Raw genomic sequence first — 23,447 nt, forward strand, 5'->3', positions numbered from 1 at the left:
ATATTTAGATTATTAAGTTCGACAAATATCCAATGCGCGTACACTATACCCGGATCCATGGCTTCGTATGAACTGTTAAGCAGTGAATGTACTGTGTTTATGTAAGGTATATTTTGGAAGAAGGATCAATCAGGTATATACCTGACCAGCTGGCAACTGATTAACAATTATAATTTTATATACCTAGTCAGTTCTAAGCGCCTGGCATACCAAAACCAGACTCGCGCCAGCCCATCCGCTAGACCACATCGGCGTTACCCAAATTTCTGACATGTTTATCAACACTTATTTTTCAACACCTTTTGGAACCAAGTAATTTCCCTTTACAACTTACCACTTACCACCGACCTGGAACTTTGGCGACGACTTTTAGCATGAAAACACGGACACGAATTGGAACTTGAAATGTTTTAATCCTTGCCCACAAGGCAAGCTGACTCAACTTGCTAGAGAAGCTAGCCGCCTCAAGCTTGAAATTCTGGGACTGAGCGAAGTCCGTTGCCCTAACACTGGAGAACACAAGACACAGTCCGGGCAAGTCCTGCTTTACTCTGGCATACGAGGAAAACATGCTACTCGCGAACGAGGAGTTGGTTTCCTGTTAAGCCCGCAGGCCTACGCGGCCCTCATTAGATGGGAACCGATAAACGTAAGAATAATCGTAGCCAGATTCAGAACATGGGTTAGAAACCTTACAATGGTCCAGTTTTATGCGCCAACTGATGTTACAAATCGCAGGAGAAAAAGCAGTTTTTCAGTCAACTGAACAGCGTGGTAGAGAAAATTCCGAAGGGTGACATTCAAATCCATTCGGGCGACTTCAACGCAAAGATTGGCTCCGACAATCAGGACCTCAAGCGCATCATGGGGCGCCATGGTCTAGGACAGATGAGCGAAAACGGAGAGCTGTTTGTAGAATTTTGTGGCAACAACAACATGGTGATCGGTGGATCGCTCTTCCCCCATCGACCAGCACATAAGGTCACTTGGGTATCCCGAGATGGCCGAACAGAAAATCAAATTGACCACATCTGCATCAGTCGAAAATGGAAAAGGAGCCTCCTTGATTTCCGCAACAAACGAAGCGCAGACATTGCATCTGACCATCACCTCGTCCTTGGTGAGATACGACTGAGAGTTGCACGTGTCCAACGGCGCGAGGAGAAAGTCGGGTGTCGATACGACGTCCGCCGGTTGGAGAATCCAGAGGTGAAAAGGGCATACGTTGAACAGCTAGAATACCGAGCCTCGGAATCACCGACAGACGGAACAGTCGAAGAACAGTGGTGTGGAATCAAGAATACCTTTATCACGACGAGCCATGGTACTCTCGGGAAAGTTTGTGGAAGAAGAAGTGAACGGATGACGGATGAAACTTGGAGGATGGTCGATGATCGGAGAAAGGCGAAAGTCGAAATTGAGCAAGCATGTACGGGGTCAGCCAAACCAGCTTACGGTATGCGGAGCTGGAAAAGGCAGTTAAACGAGCTTGTAGACGAGATAAGAGAGCTTGAACAAACTCACTAGCCGAAGAGGGGGAAAGAGCCGCCGCCAATGGAGATATCCGATTACTTTATGACATTTCTCGCCGCCTCAGTGCTGCAAGGACTAATGCAAGAATGCTGCTGAAAGACTGAGCAGGTATGTTATTGACCGATTGAGCACATCGCCAAAACTTCCGAGTCACGAATAGCGATGGCCAACAGAACCCGCAGTTCAAAGCGCCAACAGTAAGCCTCATAAATGGTGTCAACTCGGAAGCGCCCTTGCTGGCTGAAATAGAAGCTGCAATCAAAAACATGAAATCCAACAAAGTATCTGGGATCGATTGCATCCCTGCTGAATTGCTGAAAGTCGACCCTGCTCTGTCAGCACAAATGTTGCACCGTCTTTTCGCTGACATCTGGGATACTACAACATTCCCGGCCGACTGGATGCAGGGTATTCTCGTAAAGGTCCCGAAGAAAGGAGACCTGGCCGAGTGTGGTAACTGGCGTGGCATAACTTTGATCTGTACAACTCTCAAAGTACTCTGCAAAGTGATCCTGAACAGGATCCAGGAGAAAATCGACGCTACACTCCGACGGCAACAAGCTGGATTCCGATCCGGACGATCATGTGTGGACCACATCACTGCGCTATGAATCATACTGGAACAAATCAACGAATTCCAGGACTCTCTTCTGCTGGCGTTCGTTGATTTCGAAAATCATTCGACCGACTTAACCATAAAAACATCTGGGCGGCTTTAAGTCGATGAGGAGTACCAGAGAAATTAGTTCATCTAATCGAAGCACAATACGACGCATTTCCGAGCAAGGTCTTGCACGACGGTGTCTTGTCCGAACAAATCCCGGTAACTGCTGGAGTAAGACAAGGATGTATCTTATCACCGCTACTTTTTCCAATCGTAATGGATGAGATTCTGACTGGATCGATTGACTGTCCACCGAACCGAGGATTGCCGTGGCTTCAACAATGGAACAACTGAACGACCTTGACCTGGCTGACGATATTGTTTTGCTCGCCCAAACACAACCGGATATGCAGAGCAAACTCGACGACCTCACCGAAAGCTCCAAGGCAGCAGGTCTCCAAGTCAATGTCGGAAATACCAAGTCGATGGAGATCAACACAGGAAATCCCTCCAGTTTCATGGTAGCTGAGCAAAAAGTTGAGAAAGTAGAGTGCTTTCAATATCTTGGTAGCCAGATAACGCCTTATGGTGGTACCAGGAAAGACATCGAAACCCAGATCAGAAAGGCCCGATTTGCGTTTGCGAGGCTCCGAAACATCTGGCGGTCACGCCAGATCTCTCTACGAACAAAAATCCGAATCTTCAACTCAAACGTCAAATCCGTATTGCTTACGGGTGCGAAACTTGGTGCACATATGCGGTGACGACGCGAAAACTGCAATTGTTTGTGAATCGCTGCCTACGGAATATCATAAGCGCTTGGTGGTCTGGCAACTGGATCTCGAATGAGGACATTGCCGGTGTCATCAAAGGGCGCAAGAAATCGAGATTCGGGAACGAAATTGGAGATGGATTGGGCACACGCTGCGAGAAGATGAAAACGAGATTAGCAGGGAGGCGCTAGATTGGAATCCAGAAGGACATCGAAGAAGAGGCAGACCCAGAAACTCGTGGCACCGAAGCCTAGTCGCTAAAATCCGAACTGTCGATGAGAATCTTGACTGGGACCTGGTGACGACGTTGGCTCCGGATCGTCAACAGTGGAGGTCTTTTACCACGGCCCTATGCACCGAAGGATAGGCGCGGGATCATGAAGTAAGTAAGCAAGTACTACTACTTTATCACTACTTGAACTGAAAATTTAACTTGGAAAAACTCCTAAAACCCCCTCTGTTCACACGGCCTTGGTGGCCTGGCAACTGGATCTCAAATGTGGAAATACATCGCCATCAAAAAGCACTAGAATCGGGAACGTGAGTGGAGATGGATTGGATACACACAGCGAGGAGATAAAAACGAGTTTTGTAAAAAGTCTCTTGACAGACTTCTAGATGGGCAACGCAGAAGAGGCAAAGCCTAGAAGCTCGTGGTGGAGTACCCAAGTAACCATAAACACTAAAAACATGCACCAGTTTTGCTCTAACGTCAGCTATAGAGCTTGATTCTGTGCATCATATTAGCTCTGTGAGCCAGGTTTGGCGAAATTAACTGCGGCTTTAGTGCAGAAACTGGTATAACCCTATAAAAGCACTGTGCTATGCTAAGTTGATGCTATAGCGTTGGCGGGCAAAATGCTGAGAAAATGCAAATGGCGTTCAAATGAGGTACAACCATGCGTGTAAAAAAAAAATTCGATTTTTGTTTGGCTCCATTTTTCTGCCATGATAATGAATTTGGCTTATTTTGATATTCGCTGATGCATATAAAGGGGATCTCTCGGGTTGAATTTTCTAGATGATTATTTTTCATTTTTCTGGTGAAGGTGACCTGGAATCGAACTCATGACATCCATTAATCGTACATTTTTCAGTAACTCTGCTTGTGGACCTATCAGGTCCGCGTTAAATCTTCGAAAAAAAGCCCTATTTGAATCAATTTTTTGGCGACCGGTGCCCATAATTTGCATTAATTCAGCATAAATCAATGGTAATGAGCTTTGGCCTAATCCCACTGTAGTACTTCCATAGTGCTAAAAAGCATTAAAGCAAGCTTAAGTAATGCAAATTTAATGCTTAGAAAATATAGCATTTGTCACTTTGATTGAGAGCTATGTTGCATTTCAAAAGCATTGTGCAAAGCTGATAAAATGCGGGTTGCATTTTAAAAGAGTGGCATAATTCTGAAATGATGCAGCATAGCACTCGAAGGACTCTTGTAATGCAAAATTGCACTTGATGTGCTGATATAGTGTCATTTAGCACTTGAATGCTTGTATAAAGCTATAAAAAGGCAAAGCTTTAGTGCTTACTTGGGTTACTTGGGTAGTCTAGCCGCCTGGAAAACGCACAATTGACGAGATTCTTGAAATCAACAATTGAAGAAGCTGGCTCCGACTCGCCAGCAGCAAAGATGTTTTATTTCGGCCTAGTGCTTATTTCTTAAATGATCTTTGATTTAGGGCGTGTTATTTCGGTGCAATATACTGCGATTAAGCATGTTGTATACCTTTGCTACCCGATGATTTCAAGCAATTTGTATGCTTCATATCCTGGTGATGCTTCTGTATTTTTACAACGTTATTCTGTTTATAAAATTTTCACCATTTCTTCCATATTTTGGAAAATTTATATAATTGAAAAGATAGGTTGTAAAATTGGGTTAAAAGTATTACTATGCAGCAACAATGCAGCCACACTGCTAGGTGATTATAAATGAATCGCAATCCGATTGTGGTGCAGTTTTTCAGTTCGAATTCACTCACAATGCTTTGCTAGCTGATGCTGTAAAAGGCTTCAATCAATTCTAAGTTCGTTGCACCGAGTGGATATCGATATCTGGCTAGAGGAGACAACGAAAGGTGTAGATAAATTTACTAAAACATATCCCCAATGCCCCGGCACAATTAGAAAGGCTCGGGTGGGTTGTTTTTTGTCTAATAAAATCTCAGGAAACTTTAACCTATGAGCTCATCGATTGCGCCGAGTCGGGTACCGGGGAGTCACGTGACGGGAAACAAGTTCCTGAGCTTGCCGGTGTGCTGGCAGGTTCTGAGCCTCACTGTTATTGAAGGAGACTAAGACGAAGATTGTTGACTGTTTTTGCTACAGTTTAACTTAGCTACAAACGAGACTGGAGAATAAATTGTCTTCCTTTTTCTACACCCGTTCCCGGATGGTTTGACCTTGAATCTCCAGCAACCGGTTTATAATCTTCCGGTTCGATGCCACATGCGCGGGCCAGCCCATCCACCCTATAGAAGCAGCCAGAAGGGATCGAATTTCAAGTGCCGGTCGGGCAATAACAATTCTGCTCAAACGGAGATTGCTGCAGCCGGGAGCAAATCTGATTGGGAATCTTAAAGAAAGGAAATTCAATTACGCGGCTCATGCAAAGCCAATTTATATATCTAGTTCTTTAGGTCCTACAGATTTTATCAAAATTCTTCCAAATTTGTTTTTGCGAAAGGGCTAAATTCGAACTAAGTTTGATAATAATTAATCATGATAAATACACAGAAAGGCTAGAGAGTGTCTTGACCGCATATGCGGAGGAGAAAGTGGAGAATACCTTGCCACAAAGTTAAAAAAATAATATGTGAGAGTGGGGTATCATAGGCAACTTTTTTTCTTTGCTCCGCAACTGCTTAATTATAAGGCAATTTTATTATATTTTTTTAAATAAATTGACTTCCCCGAGCTCTGTCTGTTTGAAAAAAAAAGGATTTTTTTTGGATTTAGAAAAACTGTGGGGAATCGTGAGCCACCAAATCCAAATTGACTAAATAACATGCAAAGTTTACGAGTTGACCCAAAACTGAAAGTTCATTATTCATTAAGTTATTTTAAAGCAATTTCAGATGAGGCAAAATTCCTTATATAGGATAGACAAAATATTTTTCATAACACTTCATTTGGCATAAGAAAATTTTACAGATAGGGAAAGATACCCCACAAAACGTGGTCCACGATTCCATACAAGCTCTGATTTGCAAATTGGTTGCGTTTGTGTGACTTTTTGATTTTTGAGAACATTACAAAACTAAGATCATAAGCGTATGAGCATACTTTTGTTATGAGCTTTAGGTTCCACATTGATGCAATTAGCGGGTGCTTGTTTAATTATGTAAGTAATTTTTTTGTAAATTTTTTTAAGCTTAAAAAATAAAAGAAGCATATGTTGCGTACTTAAGTAAACATCGCATAGAAAAATATGCTTACGCAAAGCGACGGCGATGACAGTTGGATTGAGATTTTTATCTTAACACATATCTGAGATATTAAGAGTGGCCCACGTTTTCCCATGGTCCACGTTACCCCACTCTCAACTACATTTAGAGATAAATGGGTACCTAGAAGAATTTTAATGAAAAATAGTCGTTCCAAACATTAATCCTCAAAACAACCTGTATCCGAAGTTGTTAATGAATTTGGTTCCTCATTGTTTTTTTTGTACAGTTCCGGTAAAGTTCTTAACGTTTAAGTTTGGAAAAAAACATAGAGAGATTACCATAGCCAAGGTTACCGTAAAATATTTTTTTTTTTTTTGGATAAAGTAAATTCTGTTTTTCTGTGATTTTAACCAAAGAATCTGTGCCAGCTTTCTGTGGCGTTATTTTTATTAATTTTATTGAAAAGTCATATCAAACAAAAAGCAATTCTTAGGAAAAAACATATATTATCTTTAAGCTCAGCATCACATTTTTAACGAAATCACGAAAAGAAATTCAAGATAAATATTGGCATAAAAAGATACATGATCAAAAAAACTATCAGAATCACAAAATTCGGCGGAATCTTTGTAAAATTTAAAAATTTTGTAATCTATAACATAGATTCTGTGATTAAAAACATTGTGAAAATACAGATTTTTCTGTGATTTCGGCAACTTTGGGTTGGGAACTGATTTCTTGAACAATCATTGAGAAACTGTTAAACAAAAGAATGGAATTCCAAGTACCTACTTGTTTTAAATGCTGAATACACAAAACATATACTAATTTGGTGCAACTTCGAATTACTTTTTGAACTTTTCATAGATTACATTAGATAAAGATCTATACAAAAAAAAATTATAATAATGAAATTTATAAAAAAAAAATAAAATCGGAATATGTTGTCCCCGTCAATTTCAATAATGGAACAAATGAAACACAGAGAAAAAATTATTTCTTGTAAAATTACGCGAATGTCCTGTAACAAAAAGGAGCAGGGCATTTAACGTTATTTTACAGGTCGAAAAACAAATTACGTGACATTTAATTTCTAGTGCACAACTTTTTTACAGGACATTTGCTGTAATAATAAATGAATCTTCGTTAACTTTTAAGAAAAACAATTTAAAATTACTGGTTTTGTTAATTAGAGGTTGATTTATTTTAAAGGTGCAGTTTCAGTGACACGTAATAGTAAAAAAAAAATGTCTGTGCAAACCATGTTTATCTTTTTTTTTTTTTTAAATATTTAGTTTGAGTGGATTCCAACAAAAGTTTGTTTTCAAAAATTGAAAATTCAGATTTAAAAACCTAAGACAAACTTATCTAAAAATTAAAAAATTTCAATAGTCAATTGGGAAAATTTGATTGAAATTTAATAAACATCACATAGAAAGATAAGATTATTTTTAACAATGAAATTTTTGCTATAAAAACGTGTTTTCATTTTAAAATCTTTATAATAAAGATTTTGAAAAGATATCACACTTTTATTATTTAAATTTAACAGCATTTTATGTGCCTCTGTTTTATGATTGTGATTTGAAAAATTTGAGCTTACTGAACTCGAAGCTTTTGACAGATTATGTTTTTCAAATCTAACTTTGGTGATAAGTTTTTATTAGTTAAAAAATGAGGCAGATCTGTATGATATTAATCATTGATATCCGATAAATCAGCAAACAACATGAAAGACAAAATCTGATTTTGATTTTTTTGCTTAGGAGGAAAAATTCATTTAAAAAGTTAAATTCTACAATTTTTAGATATTTGAAAAGATATCGTTACAAGTATTTCTGACATTAGTGAACTTCTCAAGTTTTATTATATTTAACAACTTTAAAATTACTGTTAAAAAATCGTCAAGATTTTTAAATTTTACAGAGCAGGTGAAAGAAAGCAAAGAGAATACTTCTTTTCTTTGTTCGCAGAAGTCAAAATTACTAGCTTCTAGAAACTTTATTTTTTATTTTTTAAATTTTTGTAACGTTATGCAGTTTTTTTCGGAAAAGTGCAGAATTTTTTTTTAAAAAGATGTCTAACTATTTTTAAAAGAGCTTTAAAAAAGAAAACCTGATAGAAAAAAAACTAACAATTGTGATTTGGATTTAGAGCCCAAATTTATTAAAAATTAGCTCTAAAATTCTGTGCACGTCGTAAAAATGTTAATTTTGAGGCATTGTGACATCAAAACCCTTTAGAATGTGGAATTGAACATTCAGAAGGACGAGAAACACAAAATAAAACTGAGGCTAAAATATTTTTTTAAGTGTTTTTCATATCAGCATAAAATTTTTAATGACTTAAAGTTTTTTGTTCTATGATCAATGAGATTAGTAATAAACAAACGGATGCTGGTTTTAACATTTTTTTTTGCTAATTCTGTTGACTATCGTGAGTGGTAAGAATCTGTCACTTGGCTTTCAGCTTGTTGATGTGTTGAATTAATACTCGATTAATACAATTTACAATCAAAAATTATAACCAGAGGTATAACATTGTGAAACTGATCAGATTTAAGTTAATATCTTCATACCCCAGTTAGAAATTTATGCAATTTAAGTTGAACAAAGCTACTATCTAATAAAAAAAATACATACAACACATAGTTTTTTGAAGCTTATCTTTGATACAGAAAAAATATGCTTTTATGCAGTTAGGGATATAATTTTGAAGACATCACATTTTAAAAGGGTGTCATCGCCAGACGGTTTTTTTTTTGTAATTTTGGATCATTCCGTGGTCTGCAAATATGTGCGAAGGCGATTTTATCATGAACATTTATTAAGACGCGTGAAACAAAATGCCTCGAAAACCCCAAATGATCAAGTTTACCTGTTAGTTTATCAATAATTTTCAAAGCTTTTCTGATAACCGGTAAACCGACCAGTGCATAAAAACTACCATCGAAAAAACAGGCTCTTTAGAAAAATTGTAGATTTGGTTCGAAAGTTGAAGTATTAAAAAAAATAATGATGAAAATCTGAAAAAACTTCCTAAATATAGTTTGGAACATGAAGGATCGTTTCGCAATAAAAACTTAAAATCGATCATTTTTGCAGTTATACCACTTTGGCTATGAGAGTCTCTTAAACTAGCTCCCTCTAGAAGCAGTTTTCGATGTATGATCAATTTAAAACTTGAATGTACAAAAACAGATTTCAATGTCGAAAATCACTACTTTCGAAACACTGTTTTTTTCGGTAGAAAAAGTAGGCTACAATATAACCAGTTTTTTTTTTGAAACAAATATTTTTGTGTGGAATTACAAAAAAGCTTTTTTTCTACTTATCGGGAATAACCACAAGCGGCAAATCATGAAAGCAAACGAGAAAACGCGCAGAATAGATTTTCTATTTCAATCTTGAATACATAGCTATCGAAACTAAGGTGGCCATTTCTATCCGGATTTGCACGGATATTAAATGTTTGGGAAATGTCTGGATTGGCCCGGTGGCCCGCATTTCATTTAAAAAGCCCGGTTTTTGTCCTGATTTTTTCACTCTATTCTTCAAATCATATAAAAAAAAACAAACTGTGTTGCAAAATTAAGTCGAAAACTTAACTTTTTGAGCAAGTTTCATAAAAATAATCGTGAAAAGTTTCTTGAAAGTACGATTTAAAGTCTACTAATAATTATGATGAAAATATTCATTTTTCAAGTTTTTTTTATTTTAATTTTGCTGAGAAATTCTTGGATCTTGACAAAATTTGCCCGGATCTTGCTCGGATTTTGGGTCGAGAATTTTGAAATCGAATGCCCAGATTTTGCCAGGTTTAAAATAGTCCGGATTTGTCCGGTCCGGATACGTGCTTCAAAAATTCTGGCAACCTTAATCTAAACAATATATTATTTTTTCATCTGACACTTCGGAACCCTAAGGGTTCTGGCGGTATTTCATAAATAAGTGCTGGGATAAAAATTTGGTTTCATAATGTGTAACTTATGCAATTTTTCGTTCAAAATGTTTGCTGAATCTTGTTTAAAAACAGCAAATTTTTGATTCTTTTCACGATAGTTTAGCGAAAAAATATTTGACAGGAAAAATACCATCGGATATATCCTTCGATTATATGTTTATTTTATGGGATAAATAGTTGTTTTCTGGGGAATGGTTTCGGATAACCAGAAATTCAAGACAGTTCGGTTTGGGTGTCTGAATTCAACTAAAACTATATTTACAAGGTTGAGTCTATGGCACATCTTGGATTTATGTGTTTGTAATTAGGTTGATAACTGTGTGTGGAAAGAGATAAATTTATATTTTGTATTACATTGAATATTGGCTATGGTATGTGTTGTGAGTATGAAATGGAATTTGAGAGTTGTGTGAAATAATATGTGTATGATGGTTACGCCACACTACTCCCCCCTTAGATTTACCAATATCGTTGTGGAATCCTCACGTTGCGGCCGGAACGTGTTTTGTAGATGGGTGGTTCTTCGGCTTTTCTCGTACTGGTATCATCTTCTTTAGCAGCTTCTGCTTGTAAGAAAGCGGCCTTAAGACGATCGATGGAAACTGCAGTCGGCTTACCATTTACTTCGACGATGAAGATCTTCTTTTTACGGCGAATCACTCGGTAAGGACCGTCGTAAGGTGGTGTGAGGGGTGGTTTGATCGCACCAACCTTCATGAAAACATGGCTGCACGTAAACAAATCCTTCTGGATGAATGCAGAATTCTTCGAGTGATTCGTGGTGGGTGTTGGTCTCAGCTGAGACATGATGGCTTTGAAGTCGGTTACGAATTCGGATGTTGGCTTATTGAATTCGCTTTGTTGGAAAAACTCACCAGGCAATCGAAGTGTTGTTCCGTAAGTGAGTTCAGCACACGTTGCTTGCAGATCTTCCTTCATGGATGAGCGCATCCCGAGAAGAACGATCGGCAAAACTTCGGTCCAGCGGGAATGTTGATGGCACATGATCGCTGCCTTCAGCTGTCGGTGTGTCCGTTCGATCTGGCCATTTGCTTGTGGGTGATATGGTGTTGTGCGCAAGTGTGTTATGCCAAGCAGTTTTGTCAGAGTGTTGAATAACTCTGATTCGAACTGCCTACCACAATCAGTCGTAACATGTGTTGGTAGGCCGAATCGTGCGATCCAGCCGTTGATGAACGCTCGGGCCACGGTAATTGCTGTCATGTTCGGTAGCGGAAATATTTCGGGCCACCGGGTGAATTTGTCGATGATGGTAAGGCAATACATATTGCCCTCGGAAGGCGGTAAGGGGCCGACTAGGTCCATGTGTAGGTGAGCGAATCGAATATCAGGAACAGCGATCCGAACGATGGGAGCCTTGTTGTGTCGCTGTACTTTTGATTTTTGGCACGGTATACAGCAAGTGACATACTGCTTACAGTCACGACGATAGGATGGCCAAACGAATCGCTCGGCTACAAGGCGGGTTGTTGTACGGACACCTGGATGGGAGATATTATGCAACTTTGCGATTACCTGTCGTCGTTGTTCTTCGGGCACGAATGGTCGGATTGCCTCGGTCGATACGTCGCAATACAGAGGAGCAGTCGATGCGGGAGACTTCAAAAGTTTCAGCTGCATCGATGTATTGGTCGGAGGGTTCGTCAGAAAGTCGTTTAGCTCACGGTCGGATTTCTGTAGATCAGCCATACGATCGTAGTCGATCACTTCGGAGGTGATGCTGTTGATGCGACTAAGCATGTCGGCGACTTTGTTATCTTCGCCAGACACATGCCTTATGTCTGTGGTGTACTCACTTATAAAACCAAGTCGTCGTTGTTGTGTTGGATTAGCTTTCTCTGGACGTTGTTTGAAAGCTCTGGTGAGAGGCTTATGGTCCGTGTACACACAAAAGTCGCGAGCTTGTAGTGTGTCACGAAAGTGTTTGATGGCTTCGTACATGGCGAGAAGCTCTCTGTCGTAGGTGCTTGCTTTCTGCTGGCTTTCACTCAACTTGCGAGAAAAGAATGCAAGAGGGTGAAGACCATTTGGTGTGAGTTGGTGTAGAACTGCGCCAATCGCTTCGTTCGAAGCATCGACGTCCAAGGAAAGTTTGGCATCAGGAGAAGGGTGAGCGAGAAGGGTAGCTTTGGCAAGATCGGCCTTACATCGCTCAAATGCTTCATCTGACTCTCTATCCCACACAAGCACAGTGGAATCGTTTCGAATATTGCCGTGGATAAGCTTTTGCAAAATTTGTTGATTGATTGCTGCTCGGGGGATAAAGCGTCGGTAGAAATTTATGGTGCCGAGAAATCTTTTTAGTTGCTTGGCGATCGTTGGTTTAGGAAAGTCTAAGATAGCTTTAACTTTGCTCGACTTTGGCTTAATTCCCTCGGGCGTAATTTCGTGACCGAGAAATTCAACAGAAGGTTGACCAATTTGGCATTTGGATGCATTTATGACGAGACCATTCTGTCGCAAGCGATCGAAGACTATACGAAGGTGTTGTTTGTGTTGTTCTATGGTGTCGGATGCTATGCACAGGTCGTCAATATAGGGAAAAACGTAATCAAGGTCACCTAGGATGGCATGTAGGTGTCTTTGTAAAGTCTGTCCTGCATTTCTCAGTCCGAAAGTCATGTATAAAAATTCAAAAAGGCCAAAAGGAGTTGTTATGGCTGTTTTTGGTATGTCTTCAGGGGCTACTGGTATCTGATGGTAGGCCCGTTGCAAATCTATACATGAAAAAATACGCTTACCATACAGAATGCTGGAGAAATCCTGAATATGTGGCACAGGATATCGGTCAGGAACAGTAACGGCATTGAGATTTCGATAATCTCCGCATGGACGCCATTTGCCGTTCGACTTTCTGACAAGGTGAAGAGGGCTCGCCCAACAGCTCTTCGACGGACGACAAATTCCTTGCTCCATAAGGAATTGAAACTCGGCTTTCGCTTCCTTGAGTTTATCCACCGGCAATCGACGAGGACGGCAAAATACAGGTGGACCAGTTGTCACGATTTGATGGACGACGCTGGTGTTGGTCGGCTTGTGCTTCATATCGAGAACAGTGATGTCTCGGTATTCGTGGAGAATTTCAGCAAATGGAGAGTTGATGTTGAACGTGGTGATGGATGGTTCACTGGTCGTGGTGATGTTCTGGACTTCTAAATGTGTGGTGTTATCGATCAGCTTGTTTCTTCGCAAATCCACAAGCAGATCGAAGTGTTTGAGAAAGTCCGCTCCGATGATCGGCGATTTTACGTCTGCGATGATAAATACCCACACGAATGATCGACGCAGGCCAAGTTCTACTGTAAGACGTTTGGTGCCGTATGTCTGTATTCGGGTGCCGTTTGCTGCGAAGAGTTGATGCGATGGTGTCGGTGAGAAACGTTCTCTTGGAGATGGTGGGATGACGGAGACGTCTGCGCCTGTGTCGATGAGGAATCGATTGGAGTTTTTTGTGTCGAAGATGTGGATTCGCTGGATGTTCGTGTTTGGGTTCGGGTTATGGTTCGGGTTATGTTTCGGGTTCAGGCAGCTGCTGGTGTGTTGGTCACATTCTTCGGGAGGTTGACGATTGCTGTTGTGGATCACTACTGATCTTTGTTTCGAGTGTACACCTCGATCTTCCCATCGAAAAAAATGCACTTAACGTTGTGGTTGTCACCTTTTATCTTCTCACACTTTTGCGCTTGGGCGCCGTGCCGGTAATGAAACCAGCAGATCCATCGACGAGGAGTCTTGCTTCGGGCTGGAGTAGAATCACGACGACTGAACGAACGACCACGTGGGCGGCCATTTTGTCGTTCTCGATCACGGAAATTTCCAGAAAGGGCTTCGTCAAGGCGACGTGACAAAGCGGCGATTTGCACTTCCAGAGATGATGACGATTTTGGTTCACTGCACTGAACTGACAAAATTTGTTCACGAGGGGCTTCTAGAATTTTGTCAGCAACCTTTGCCTGGTCATCCAACGTAGCGGTAGGAATAGCGGCAATTATGGATCGAGCGGTGTTGGGAAGTGCTCGTAACCACAAATTAGCAAGAACGTTATCGGTGCAACCAGCTCCACCTAAGCGTCGCATTTCGGACAAAAGAACGCTAGGTTTTTGGTCCCCTAGGGACATCCCAGAGAGCAAGCTAGTCAACCGCTGCGTTTCGGAGGGTCGGAAATGTGCAACCACGGCAGATTTAAGCGTTTCATATCTGTCGTTAGTATTCGCTTCGTTGCACTTGGAAATCACTGTGTGCACAAATTTAGCGCGCGAACCGAGAGCGACGATCACCGCGTTAAACTTGAACTTGTCGTTTCTTATTCCGTTTACACTGAACGCGGCCTCGAGACAAATAAACCACGTCTCAATGTCATCCGGATCGAAATCCGGGAAATTGATCTTCGCAATAACCGTCGGCTCTTTAATTCCACTCGGTTGCTCTGCTTTGACCGAGTCACTTTTATCACCGGACTCCATTTTGTTTTAAAGTCTTTGGCGAGGTTCACAGAATGTGGATTGGAGTTTCGCGTTCGCGGTTTTACTGCGGGGTTTTACTAAAACGATTCTTTATTGTAACGGAAATCGTTTTCCGCGCGTTTATCACGTCGGGGTCACCAGTTATGGGATAAATAGTTGTTTTCTGGGGAATGGTTTCGGATAACCAGAAATTCAAGACAGTTCGGTTTGGGTGTCTGAATTCAACTAAAACTATATTTACAAGGTTGAGTCTATGGCACATCTTGGATTTATGTGTTTGTAATTAGGTTGATAACTGTGTGTGGAAAGAGATAAATTTATATTTTGTATTACATTGAATATTGGCTATGGTATGTGTTGTGAGTATGAAATGGAATTTGAGAGTTGTGTGAAATAATATGTGTATGATGGTTACGCCACAATTTGATCTTATGAAGTCAACTTGAAATGTTCAATCATTTATTATCAAATCAATTATTCGTTTAACATAATGGTTTTTTAGTAATTGCAAATTGACAAAAAGTTCGAAAAACAGCTACTTTTGAAAATTCATAAAAAAAATCTGTGTTTCGTATTTGGAAAATCTACAAACGCAAAAATGTGACAAATTACTGCAACATTTCAATGCTCTTTTTAAAATTTATCTGGTAGAGGGAAATTGTCTACTACCGGACACTTAAGGCTTTTAAGCAATAACTTCAAAAAAAGATTTTTGTAAATATTGGTTCTTCTACTGATTTCAAGAGTATCAATATTATGATCACTTAACTACATTAGAAGAAAAATAATTAACAACATATTCATGTGGTAAGAGCAATAATTTTATGTTAGTTTTCACTCATTTCCAAAAGTGTTGTCTATGGCTGGACACCACGAATTACTTCACCAAAATTGTCCCCAATGGCACAAAAAACGTAGCAAAATGTCTGAAATCACTTGCCCAGGTCTTGTGAGTACGTGTTTTCCAATACTGAACGTTTTATGAAGCCAGTCATAAAAGTTTTTTTGACAAACCAGAATTAAACATTTGTTTCGAAAAATCTAGAGAAAAATTGTCTATAACCAGACTAGAGATGTACAGAATGGTGGTATTCGGCGAACGGCCGAATACCGAATAGAGACCTGTTCAACTATTCGGCCAAACGAATATTCGGCCGAATATTCGGTCGAATATTCTGTTGCATTTTCAATACCAAACAAAACAATAAATTCATTTTTCGTCTTTTCTGCCATCTTAATGCCCCTAATGTTTTGTAGTCGATTATTTTCATCCAGATGTATAATTCATCAGATCTTTTTAAGTAGAGATCTCTTTGATTTTCAAGATGTCATTATTAGCTGGAAGGACATCAGATGATTTGCCGCTTCTAGGACGTTTATCACAAAAGAGATTGGGTTCCAGTGGAATCTGGTACAAAACATTTTAAAACAGGATTAAAGCTTTTTGAATTTGCTTTTTTCAACATCGAATTAGATAAATGTCTAATTTTTGCTAGATGTCTTAAAAATAGTTGCCAAAAAGAACGATGCTCTTTAACCTTAAGCACACAATACTTTCTACGACACGTATCCATACGGCCGGGTCGGCTTTGGACGATTCGTTGAGAAACTTGTATTAAAAAGGAAAATCTGAACATCATTATCAAACATACAAAAGGAAAAAAATTAAATTACTTGAAATTAAAAGTTTTCATCGAATCACAACAGCAGTGTTTAAATCTTATTTAACGAATAAATTCACTCTTAACAAAATTTTCTAAGAGAAATTTGAGTTTTTTATTTGATTTAGCAAAAAATCTGAATAAATCCGGGTAAAATACGGAAAGTTTAAACAAATATGTGTCCATCCCGGTCAGATTTATCTTTTCTCAAATTCCTTATTTGGTTTATGGACAAGCCTGGATACATGTATAATCAATAAATAAAGCTATCTACAGTAAAAAATACACGGATACACCTAAAATGTTTTACTGAAACCATAAGTTTTTGGTTATTTTAAGGCCTTTTCAACATTACTTTTGGATATTTTATAAATTATCCAACATCAGTTGAAAAATTTGAAAAGTCTGTTTTTGTTTAAATTAAAAAAATAAAAATTCGGCCGATTCGGCCGAATGCCTAGCTCAACTATTCGGTGAGCCGAATATTCGGCTTAACGGTTTTTTGGCGGTATTCGGCGCCAAATATTCGGCCGACCGAATATTCGGTACATCTCTAGACCAGACAGCAAAATTTAAAGTTTGTCAGAAACCAGAATAATTATTAAATCCTTACCTTCTGCTAACCATTTGAGGGTGCTATACTGCCGTTCCAAGCAAGATTGTCCCATGTGGGAAAACGTGCAAATGAGAAAAACGCGATTGAAATATCAGCTATATTTCCAATTTTTCTCACAAACTAAAAATTCACCGATAGTTTTTTCGTAGTGAACACGTAGTGAACACAAAAACTGTCACACGGCTACAACTTTTCTATGATTTTAAAAGCTTGCGTAGTCTTTTTTTCCCAAAAACTCATGCTAAACCGTAATTTGAGAAATACGTTCCTCTTTGTTAATAAAAATGTATAGTTGAGTATGGATCCTCTAAGTAGTGCCTACCGAAAAGTGTTTAGTGAAAATTTCTCTGAATAAAACACTCAAGGCTCCTCCGCCCTCTATTTTAGTGTTCTTTTCAGTGAATAACATTAAATTCAACAGTTTAAACTCATCTTAAGAGGATTTTTTGATAAAATTTGCATTTTTCATAGAAGTTTTTCTAGTGTGACATTCTTACGTAGATCTTTCAACATAGAGACAACTCCCTGGATGAAAATTTCGTATAAGTTCAGCACAAAGTATACTTGTTTGTGTTTTTATTCGAAAGTTAACACTAAAAGAGACCGTTTCCAGCAAAAAAGTGAAAATGACCCACATGGGACATTCTTGCTTAGAACGGCAGTATAGAGATGAAAAAATGAAAGTTTCATGTTGAAATCATCTATAATTTTGGATATTTTCTTGACCGATCATAGACAACAATTTGGTGTCCAGTCATAGACAAATCACTTTTTTTTCTTTAAATTTTCTTAATATTTCGTTTGAACTTCCGTTTTGTTATCTTAGCTACTGTAGTCGAAAGAAAACCAATCAACGGTGTCGTTCATGTGCAGTTCAAATTTCACAAGCCGAAAAAACTGAACACAATACAAATGCAAAGTTTAAGCGATCCTCTCCGTACTACTAGGCAAAAGCTTTAGATGCCTATCATTGGTTTACCTTTTCAGATTCGATAACCATATTTCTTACACCATATTAGGCTACTATTTACTGTATATTCATGGTGTAAAAACATTATTAGGATATTGTGTTTTTGAAAAATCTATGTTGTCCGGCCATACACACTCATTTGGCGCAACACCTTAAACTTGTAAAATTGACCCATTATTGCGAACAGTCGAGATCTGTCAAAAAAAGTGTCGTTTCCTCGAGTCAATTTTACACATTATTTTGAAAAGCTGGCTTACTAAATAAAGGGTAGTTTTTTAACTTGTCATTCAGAATATAGAACTCTTTCTGCCGTAACCGATCTCGTTCGACGATTCAATGAATCGGTTAATGCTTAAAGATAAGTTCAGTTGATTGAGTTGATTGAATATTTTCCTATTCTATAACAGGAGCATGAAAGTTATACCTTGCCGAATACAGAAATTCAAAACAAACTATGATATGTTTTTATTGTTATCTTTCAATCCTTCTGACACTTTAAGGGCTAACATCAAAGGGCTGACATCGCAGAGCAGGCTTCCAAAATAATGTGTAGATTTTACATGCTTACATTACTAATTTTCATCTCTGCTTTGACGTACATGCTGTGTACACTATAAGGGGTATAAGGACTTTACATGAAAAAGGAGTTAACCCAGTCTTTTCCGATAACGGGTCAAAACTAAACTATAAGGGATTGCGCCAGATGAGTGTGTAGGCAGTGTCCGGCCATATACGAGTGCCCCCTATGACTTGAACAACTTTGACGATTCATTTATTGAAAAGTTCAGTTTTTACATAGGTTTTTTTTACATTTTTTTCTGGTCATGATCTTAAAAAATTTCAAAAAAAAATTATACTTATGGCCAACGTATAGCTTCTATCTTCATCTTTCTTGGACACTTAGTGAAATGTTTTTGATTCCTTAGCTGATTTACAGTCTTTTTCCCGAAACATGTTTTTATTGGGTTTTTTTTCCTTAGACTTTGAATAACGGAAACTTAACTGAATATTGTCTTAGAAACATATTTGATTTACATAACGAGGTTTCTGAAACTATAAATTTTGTAAGAATCTGTTGAGAAACAAGAGAAGAGTGTTAAGTTGACGCTCAAGGTCTGATTAGGGAGTTTTTTTATTCCTGGGCTCTCAGGGTGCGTCCATAAAAAAGTAATGATGTTTAATCAAAAATTTCGAGAATTCATTGAGGATCTTCGAAGAAATTGTATTATTTGGATGCACCCGAAGAAAGTTACAAGCCGCCAAATTTCCAATAGTGTCATATTGACACTCAAGAGCGGATTAGGGTTAGAGGCTTGCCAGATACTTTCAGAAAAAAGCGGAACATTTCACGAAAAAATAGCGTGACACAGCCGAAAAAAGCGGGACATTTGAGGAAGTCTTAAAAAGCTTTATTGGGGAGCAAAACTTATACGTTTATCATCAGCCAAGGTTGTATTTAGAAAGTACACTAAGGTTTTCCTTTAACGCAGATTGATTTTCACGGTTTTTTGCTATATGCACCGTCATTTTCCACGGTTCTTGCGAATTAACTCGTTATTTGTGAGAAAATATTTCAAGTCGTACATGTAAACGATGGATTTAATACCGCGTAAATCATCTTTGTGTAATTTATATATAAATTAGTTTGTTTGGTAATTTGTTTAAAAATTTGAAAACTCGAGAAAACTGCCATCTTTATATACTTTGGACAATCGATTCGAAAAAGGTGGTGTTGATATTAAGCAATTTAACTAAAATTCCGCTGAAAAAAAATAATCTCTATAATTCTATACTCTATAATTATTGAAAAGCAACTTCAACAATACTTTCTTCATAAATTGGTTAAACGTGCTCCAAGAACACTTAATTCAATCAGAATCTTATTGTAATGCTAAAAACTTTTAAGTTATTCAGTATTGTCTTATATAAACTATGAAAAATTCTGCTTGTTTAGAGAAAACGACATATCTGAAAGATTTTCTGTTTATTACAGAATTTAAATTGAGACTAAAGTTTGATTCTTTCCGTTGCTAGTCAGTTAACATTGCACACTTGTATAGAACATCAATCTAGCGGAACTAAATTAATAGCGCCCAGGGATGAAAAGATAGACTTTCGATGTCTTCGACAATATTGCATAATTTTATAAGGCGCATACTTTAAAATAAAATATAGAGTCGAGGGGTCCACTAATAGCAAGATAAAAATGCTAACTTTTTTGTTAAGCATTTTAGAGCTTTGGTTTCTTCTACAATCTTAACAAAATACATAACTTTGCTGAACAAGTCAAAGTTCTACAATTTCATTCTAAGCAGTTACAATGAAATTAAAAATAAAACCTTGAAAAAACAGTTTTTTAAATCTGGATCGTTGTAGGTAAGGCAATACCATTTTCAGTCTTCGAAACAAAGTTGAAATAAGTTAAGATCTACAATCTTTTAGTACATGACGATGTGTTTTGAAATTGCTGATGTGCTGTAGAAAGCATTTAGTGAAATATATTAACGATTATCAAAGAGAAGTTTATCAAATTGCGCAAATTTTCGCACCATCAGCCAATGTGGATTTTATTTTTGGTGTTAAGAGGAATCATTACCATATAAAACTAGCGTGGAACTCGGTGGAAGTCGAAGCAATTTTAAGATTCAAAATCTAGTATATTATTCACAAATATCACTTTTTTTAGACACTTTATTAGTTTCTTAGTTTATTTGATGCAATGAACTTGCAGAATTTGAGAATAAGAAATAATTAGATGAATTAACCGGTTTTCCGTTTCGAATTTATCAATAAAATCTGTTCTAGTACATCATTATATAAATGATCTGTGACACGTGGAAGTGATTTAACTCCAAAAGTAAAGTAGCTTTCAGCTTTCAGTAGCTGATGGCAGGCCAATTTTTGCTCTATTTAACAAAAAAAAAACACTTTTGAGATAATAAGTTTTCGTTGAATTACAAACTCAATTTGAGTAAAGGATCTATGACCATTTTGAAACCAGAGCTGTCAACACGTTGATATACACCATTTACTCCTAACCGAAGCAAGTGTTGTAAAAACAAATGTCTAAAAAGTGATATTTGTGAACAAAATACTAGATTTTGAATCTTTAAACTGCTCCGAGTTCCACCAAGTTCCACGCTAGTTTTATATGGTAATGATTCCTCTTAACACCAAAAATAAAATCCACATTGCCTGATGGTGCGAAAATTTGCGCAATTTGATAAACTTCTCTTTGAAAATCGTTAACATATTTCACTAAATGCTTTCTACAGCGCTTCAGCAATTTCAAAACACATCGTCATGTACTAAAAGATTGTAGATCTTAACTTATTTCAACTTTGTTTCGAAGACTGAAAATGGTTTTGCCTTACCTACAACGATCCAGATTTAAAAATCTGTTTTTTCAAGGTTTTATTTTTAATTTCATTGTAAATCCTTAGAATGAAATTATAGAACTTTGACTTGTTCAGCAAACAAGATAAACAATTTTGTAGAAGAAACCAAAGCTCTAAAATGCTTTACAAAAAAGTTAGCATTTTTATCTTGCTATTGGTGGACCCCTCGACTCTATATTTTATTTCAAAGTATTTGCCTTATAAAATTATGGAATACTGTTGAAGACATCAAAAGTCTATCTTTCCATCCATGGGCGCTATTAATTTAGTTGCGCTAGATTGATGTTCTATACCAGTGTGCATTGTAAAAGTTTTCCCAAAAATGCGGGACATTTTGAGGAAAAAGCGGGACAGCGGGACAGCGGGACATAACCTGGATGGAATCGTATCTTAGCGACAGACAAGTGTCAGTAAAAATAGGATCATATGAATCGAAAGAATTTCGGAATCCTTCTGGGGTCCCTCAGGGCAGCAATCTTGGTCCGCTGCTTTTCTCCATCTTTTTCAACGATGTCCTTCTACTGCTTCCTGAGGAGTGCAGATTGGCCTATGCAGACGACTTAAAAATTTACTGTAAGATAAAAACGATTTCCGACTGCCAGATGTTACAACATTACATTAACGAATTTAATGACTGGTGTTGCGTGAACTGCCTAGCTATTAGCATTCCAAAATGTGCTATCGTTTCATTCAGCCGCAAGACAACTTTTATTGAATGGTCCTACAATATCTCCGGTTCCCCCATTGAACGTTGCACGTCTGTTAAAGACTTAGGAGTGATTTTGGATGAAAAATTGACTTTTCGCGAACACTACTCGGCGATAATTGCTAAGGCTAATAGAAACCTTGGCTTCATCACCAGAATTTCCAAAGAATTCCGTGACCCCTACTGCCTGCGATCTCTCTACTTTTCGTTAGTGCGATCTATTCTGGAAACCGCTTCGGTTGTATGGAGCCCTAGTTCCAAGTTTTGGTCGAACAGAATTGAAGCAGTCCAAGCTAGATTTATTAGATACGCATTGAGATTCCTACCATGGAACAACCAGTATGAACTTCCCGAATATAGCCAGAGATGCCTGTTGCTTGGAATGGAGACTCTTCAGGAACGCCGTATAACAGCCCGAGCAGTGTTTCTGAAGAAAATACTGGATTGTGAAACCGACTGCCCCACATTACTTCGTGAAATTAACATCAACGCTGGTTCACGGATGTTAAGAGGCCGAGAATTTATCCGTGTTGGCTTTCATCGAACTAACTATGGTCAAGGTGAACCTCTTCGAATGATGTGCAGAATCTTCAACTGGTTCTACGAAGACTTTGACTTTAACACAACTACTGCTGTATACAAATCAAGGATAAGGAATTCTAGCAGATTACGTGAACTTATCTCATTGATAAATAGTTAAAAATTTTGAATTATATAAGTTTTTCAATATATTGTTGTCATGGAGACACTATTGTCAGATGATTGAATTATAATAAATAAATAAATAAATAAATAAATAAATTCAACAAAAAAGCGGGACATGTCCCGCTTTTGCGGGACGGATGGCAACATTGGGTTAGAGCCTAAAAGTATGAGCCGTTTCCAGTAAGGAAATAAAAAAAAGTATTTTATAATCATTTGAATATCATTAAACAGTATTTAGAAAAATGCATGTATTCTAATTTTTTTCATCCAATTGAACGATTAATGAGTTCAGATGACATATTGGAAATCACTTTATCTGATTCAAGAAAAATTAATGTAACATCTTTTAAATTTTCAGAAACACACACTTGAAAAAAAGATTTGATTCCCTGAAAATCCTACTAACATATTGTTTGCAAAATTTCATATCGACCACGAAATAATGCTAAATATTTTAGCCTCAATATGTCTCGCGTGAGCTTTCATTACGTCGTATGAAACATCTTAAGAATTCACAAAAAAAAACTGCTGCAAAAGCTATCAAAATGACTTTAAAATTTTTATTTCACATATAGAATATGTTGTCCAGGCTCCAAATGTTCTGAATGGAAAGAAGTTACAACTAGTTTATGTCAGTTT

Source organism: Uranotaenia lowii, chromosome 3, assembly GCF_029784155.1.
Source record: "Uranotaenia lowii strain MFRU-FL chromosome 3, ASM2978415v1, whole genome shotgun sequence".
NCBI classification, from domain to species: domain Eukaryota; kingdom Metazoa; phylum Arthropoda; class Insecta; order Diptera; family Culicidae; genus Uranotaenia; species Uranotaenia lowii.